Source organism: Panthera pardus, unplaced genomic scaffold (assembly GCF_024362965.1).
Source record: "Panthera pardus isolate Hobbes unplaced genomic scaffold, ASM2436296v1 HiC_scaffold_13, whole genome shotgun sequence".
NCBI classification, from domain to species: Eukaryota; Metazoa; Chordata; class Mammalia; order Carnivora; family Felidae; genus Panthera; species Panthera pardus.
The window spans coordinates 129114132-129120131 of NW_026526688.1; the positions used below are offsets into that span (position 1 = coordinate 129114132).

At 35.9% G+C, this 6000-nt stretch overlaps 1 pseudogene; it reads right to left on the reverse strand.

Moving 5' to 3' along the window:
- The window catches only part of LOC109274915 (protein SET-like), a 79517-nt pseudogene extending 75162 nt beyond the window's left edge, over positions 1–4355 (reverse strand).
- Between the last annotated feature and the right edge of the window lie 1645 nt (positions 4356–6000).

Below are 6000 nucleotides of genomic sequence, written 5' to 3' on the forward strand. Positions count from 1 at the left end.
TGTTCATATAAAAACTTGTACATAGATGCTCATAATGGCCAAAAAGTGAAGTGAATTCAAATGTCTATAAACTGACAAATAAATGTAGTATAGCCATACAGTGGAAAATTATTCACCCACAAAAAAAGATGTTATAAAAATGTAATTCACCATATTAGCAGAATAGAGGAGGAAAACCATGTGCATAGGGCCATGGTTGCTGAAATACCATTTGACAAAAATCAATACTTATTTATAATAAAATTCTCAGCACACTAAAGATAGAAGGGAACTTCCTCATTCTGCTTAAGAGCAATCTACAAACCCACTTTCAATGGACACAATGGGCAATGATGAAAATTTGAATGCTTTCCCATTTTAATCGGGGACAAAAAAGGAATGTCTACACTTACTACTTGTATTCATTACTGAAAATTTGTGAATGTGCAGTGAAGAGAGAAACAAGAAATACAAGCACAAACACTTGGGAAAAAAAGTAAAATTTTATTTTTTTCTATCAGAGTAATTATCTCTATAGAGAATATTAAGGAATCCACAGAAAAAGATACCATAAGTACTGATGAATTAAGGTTGTGTTATATAGTGTTAATATGTAAATTCAAATACATTTCTGTAAATAGGCTTGAATGGCTAGAAATGGAAATTTAAAAGCCCTACTAACAATAGTGTCAAAACATACAAATTACTAAGCCAAACATTTAAGCATATGTGTGTAAGTTTGGCTCACCAAAAACTGTAAAACTAAAGAGGACCTAAACAAATGGAGAACTATATCATTTTCATCTATCAGAAGATTCAATATATTAACATCAGTTGTCTCCTAAGTAATTATTATGGAAATCCAGGCAATAATCAGAAGTAATCAATAACAAATGCAAATTATAATATAATCTTAAATTTACGGTATTAACAAAATTTTAAATTATGTCTTTAATGCAATACAATTTATATAAATTTAAAACAAATGTATATTCACACAAAAATATTTTTTTCAAACACATGTGTGACCAAAAAGATTGTATGATATTGTGGGCTGGATCAGCAGACATCAAACTATCAAACTATATCCATGAAACAAATGACTAAAAAGTTGTTTTTTTTTTTTTTAAGTTTTATTATAACACAGCTATGCTCATCCATTTCTGTATTATCTGTGTCTGTCTCCCTTTACCCTGAAAGGACAGGTTTAGGGCAGATGGTGTAGTCACAACAAAAACTGTAAGGCCTGCAAAGCTGAACATGTTTACTGTCTGGCCTTTCACACAAAGAGTTTGCCAATCCCTTGGCTAGACTACTGTGATATTTTGAAAAGACTCCAAAATATTGTGGCTCAAAACAAGACCATTTTTTTTTTTTTGGTTAGTTTATGTGTTTTCATTTTACTATATAGGTGGATAGGCAGTGCAGGGCCAAAATCATTGCTGTTGCAGCCACTGAAATTTCTGGTTCTTGTGGTTCTTAGGTTTGGTTATCTTGTGTAGACTAAGTTGCCTTTATTATCACGATGGAAGCTGGCTGACCACTACATAGTAAAACTCAAGGGGAAGACAGAAAGAGGAAACAAAGGGTCAGCATGCTTCTTTTAAGTAAATGATGTGAAAGTAGCATGCATTTCTTCCACTCCTATTTCATTGGCAAGAACTTAGTCATACAGCCATATCTACCTACAAAAAAGGCTGGTAAGTACAGACCATCTTAAACCTTGAGGAGCAGCACTGCCTTGTTAATTAGTTAATAAGAAAAAAAAAAAGTGAGCAAACAGATAAGGGTGAAACTTACCTGTCACTACTACAAACATATTCAATACTTTTGTTTATTTGCCCAAAGAAAGGGAAGAGAAGTAGAAATGAATGTTGAAAATGAGAAATAATAAAATGAGACCTGAAAAACTGGGAAATTCTCAGCCCACCTATGTAATTGAGACTCAAGAATGTGTTGACATGAGTTGTACCTGATTATCAGGATGCCAGATACCTAGCCTCCCATCTCCAACATGGTTTAGTGAAGGTCAGGGAACTAGTATGATATGAAAACCTCCTTCAGTGTGGCAAATGGAGACTTTCTTTTGGGATATTTCCTCACTCATGAGCGGTTGTATGCCTTACAGAGGAACTTTGAAAAAACTGGTAAGCTTTCAACTCTCTGTGTGAGCATGCTGTGTTGTCTCCTATTCAAGTAATTATCTTTGTAACTTTCCATTTCTTTTACCGTTAAAGGAACATTACTTCCTTAACTATATCGGTTTTAGTGCCTAACATAGTACCATTCTGTTGTGACAACCAAACAAATACTAAATTAAAGAAAAAGCTTTCTTAGAGACAATTAACATAGTTTATCAATCCTGAGGAAGTTTAAGGAAAAAAGAAGCAGCAAAAAGATACCTTTCTAGGATTGACCAAGGTGATGTGACTGCATATGTGGAAGAAATAAAAGGAGTTCTAAAAAACATTATAGTAGGAAAAAAAGTAGTTTCTGGGATACTACTTAAAAATTAAATGGACGGGGGAGCCTGGGTGGCTCAATCTGTTAAGCATCTGACTCTTGATTTAAGTCCAGATCATGATCTCAGGGTTTGTGAGATCGAGCCCCACATTGGGCTCTGTGCTCACATTGCAGACCCTGCTTGGGATTGTCTCTCTCTGCCCCTATCCCACATTCTCTCTCTCCCTCTCTCTCTGTCTGTCTCACGCATGCACACTCTCTCTCAAAATAAATAAATTTTTTGAAAAAGGAGAAAAAATAAGTGAACAAAGGGAAAGAATGGGTAATTCACACAAGAGCAAAATCAAAATACTATTATTATATGGTGCTTGCCCTGATTACTATTCAGAGAAATGCAAACCACAGCAACAATTCATATATCTTTCAGATTAGAAAATCCTAAAACAATAAAAAAATAAAAAAACAAAATTATTACAATCCAATGCTAGTAAAGTTATGGTAAACATTACTTACTAGTGAGGGTGCAACAATATCCATTATCCTATAAAAATCCATTAATTACTAGTGAGGGTGCAACAATATCCATTATACTGTAAAATATACATGCTTTGACTATGAATTCAACTTTTGAAAAACTACCCAACTGAAACAAAAATACAGGTATATCAGGATATTTGAAAATACTGTTACAGTACCATGTATAGAGACAAAAAACGGAAATAACTATTTGTTCAGAACAAATGGATTAAATTTTGATTTACACATATTAATGTAAATGCAACTACTAAAGATATTCAAATTTATATTCTCTATTAGAGCAATTAGGACCAGTTTTTGTCAACACAAGCTAAAAACCTGACCCTTAAATAAATAGAATTGTACATTTTTCCATTTAGGTTCGTATGGAAAATGGTGTGAAATTATTTCACTAATTCAACTAGCATATACTCCTTTTTTAATTAGAAACAAAAGGAAAAATTAATAACTGGTAATCATAATAAGAAGAAGTTAGAATTGAAGATGGCTAGGCAAGAGGTAAAGAGGTCAGGAAGAGATTCATACAGTTGTTTGTTAGAAATGTCTTATTGAAGTCACCTATAACCTCAATGCTAACTCCAATGGTCCATTTACATTTCTCATCATACTTGACCTATAAGCAGCATCATTATCACTCCTTTTTTGGTAGACTTTACTGAGCTTCAGACGTCACATGAAATTTTCTCTTACCTCATTGGTTATTCCTTCTCAGTCTGCTTTGGTAGTTTCTTCTTTTGTTCTTAATATTCTAATATGGAATAGTCTAATATGCAATTCAATCCATGACCATCTACTATTTTTTATCTATACTCATCCATGTTTTGACTGCATCTATGCTTGGATCTTTATATGCCATCGTGTGTATTCATTGCTAAGTTTATATCCATATCCCTGATCTTTCCTGTGATCTCCAGACATACATCCAGCTAGCTGAATCTCCACCTCACCTTTTAATGGAACCTCAACTGCAAACTACAACTTTAATTCTCACACCTCCATCCCCCAAATTGTTTTTTCCTGCAGCCTCTCCCATCTCATAAATCGTAACTCTATCCTTCCAGTTTCTTAATACATGACCTTGGAACCCTACTTCACCTATCAGGAACTTCCAAGAAATCCTATTGGTTTCATCACCAAATACATCCAGAGTTTGACCAGTTTACATAGCTTCTGCTTAAATTAGCCTGGTGGAACCAATATAATCTCATAATTTAAGTAAGGGATAGATTGTTCCCCAGTCCGGCCCCTGATTCCCTGCAACCACATCCACAGTACACCTCCTCCGCCAGGACTGGACTCCAGTCCAGTACAGGACTCCAGAGTCCTCGTACTCTTGCTTTCCTTTTAATCCCCTGCCTGCATCGGATCACCTGCATGACCCCATGAAGCCAGACGTCTCCAGGCACCAGCTCTGAGATCAGCAAGGACTTAAAGGAGAAGAAGGAAGTTGTAGACGAGGTGGAGAATGAAAAGGACGCTCCTGCTGATGGGAACACTAATGAGGCAAATGAGGAGCAGTAGGCTGATGATGAGGAATATGAAGAGGAGGAGAGGAAGGCAACGCGAGGAAGAGGATGAAGATGAGGCTGAGGCAGCTACTGGCAAGTGGATGGCTGAAGATGATGAGGATGACAGTATCCACAACAAGAAGCAGAAAAGCAACACAGATGACTAGACATCAAAAAAGGAAAAGTCAAACTTGAGAAAAAGACCATTGCGACCTATTCACCCTCTACTTCCCACCTCAGAATCTAAACGTGGTCACCATGGACAGTCTCACCCGCCCATCCTGGGCAGCGCCACCCTCAGATGTCACACACAACCACGACGTGAATTTGCAACAGGGGAGAAAAAAAGAACCAAAACATCCAAGGCCTTGTTCTTTTTTTCCTTAAAAAAACTTTAAAAAGGAAAATTTGTGTTTTTTATTTACATTTTATATTTTTTCTATATTGTTGGGGGTCAGTCATTTTTAATGATCTTGGATGACCAAATCATCCTTCAGAAGGTTCCCTGTCCTATCTCTGACTTTACTTGTAGTGTGATCATGTTGTTGTGATCTTAAAGGAGGAAAATAACCTTGTTCTAAAAAGCAAAAGCAATAAAACAATCTTATTCTGAGAATTCCAGTAACTTTTTTTGTATATGTTTTTAGTTGTACTATAAGTAGTTACTTTCTATGAGATGGCTAAAAAGACCAAAGATAAAAAGTTTATTTTTTTTCCTTTTTTTTTCCTCTATGAAGTTGCTGCTTGTTTATTTATTCATTGGGCTGTTTGATGTATGTGTGAAACAATGTTGTTGAACAGTAAACCAGAACTTTATTTTGCTGAAAATGAAAACAAGGAATAGCCTGATTATTTGTCTCCATAGGTCTATCCTTGCCACTCCTACAATCTAGTATTAACAGAGAAACCAAAGTAATCTGTTATGGACTGAATGTTTGTGATTTCCACACTCCCTTTACTTGTTGAAGCCCTAATCTCCAATGTGATGATATTTGGAGATGAAGCCATTGGGAGGCCATTAGGTTTATATAAGGTCATGAAGGTAGAGGCCCCATGAGGGAATTAGTGTCCTTATTAGAAGAGGAAGAGACACCAGAGCTTTCTCTTTCTGCCATTTGGGTATATAGCAAGAAGGTAGTTGCTTATATGCTGGGAAGCAGGTTCTCAACAGAAATTCAATCTACTGACACTTTGATGTTAGATTTCCCATGCTCCAGCAATGTGAGGAATAAGTGTTTAAGATACCAGTCTCGGTTGTTTTGTTCTAGCAACCCAAAACTGACAGAATCCTTCAAAAATGTAAGTTCATGTTACCCCTCTGCTAAAAACTACAATGGCTGGCCATTTCCTCACAGTAGAATCCAAAGTCCTTAAAATGTCTTCTAAGTCTTTAGGTGACTAGGCTCACATTACTTCCACCTTCATCTTCTACTTCTCTTTCCTTGGTCCTAAACACTGCAGCCATACTGACATCTAAGAACTTCCTTAAACATATCAAGCCAATGCTCACTTT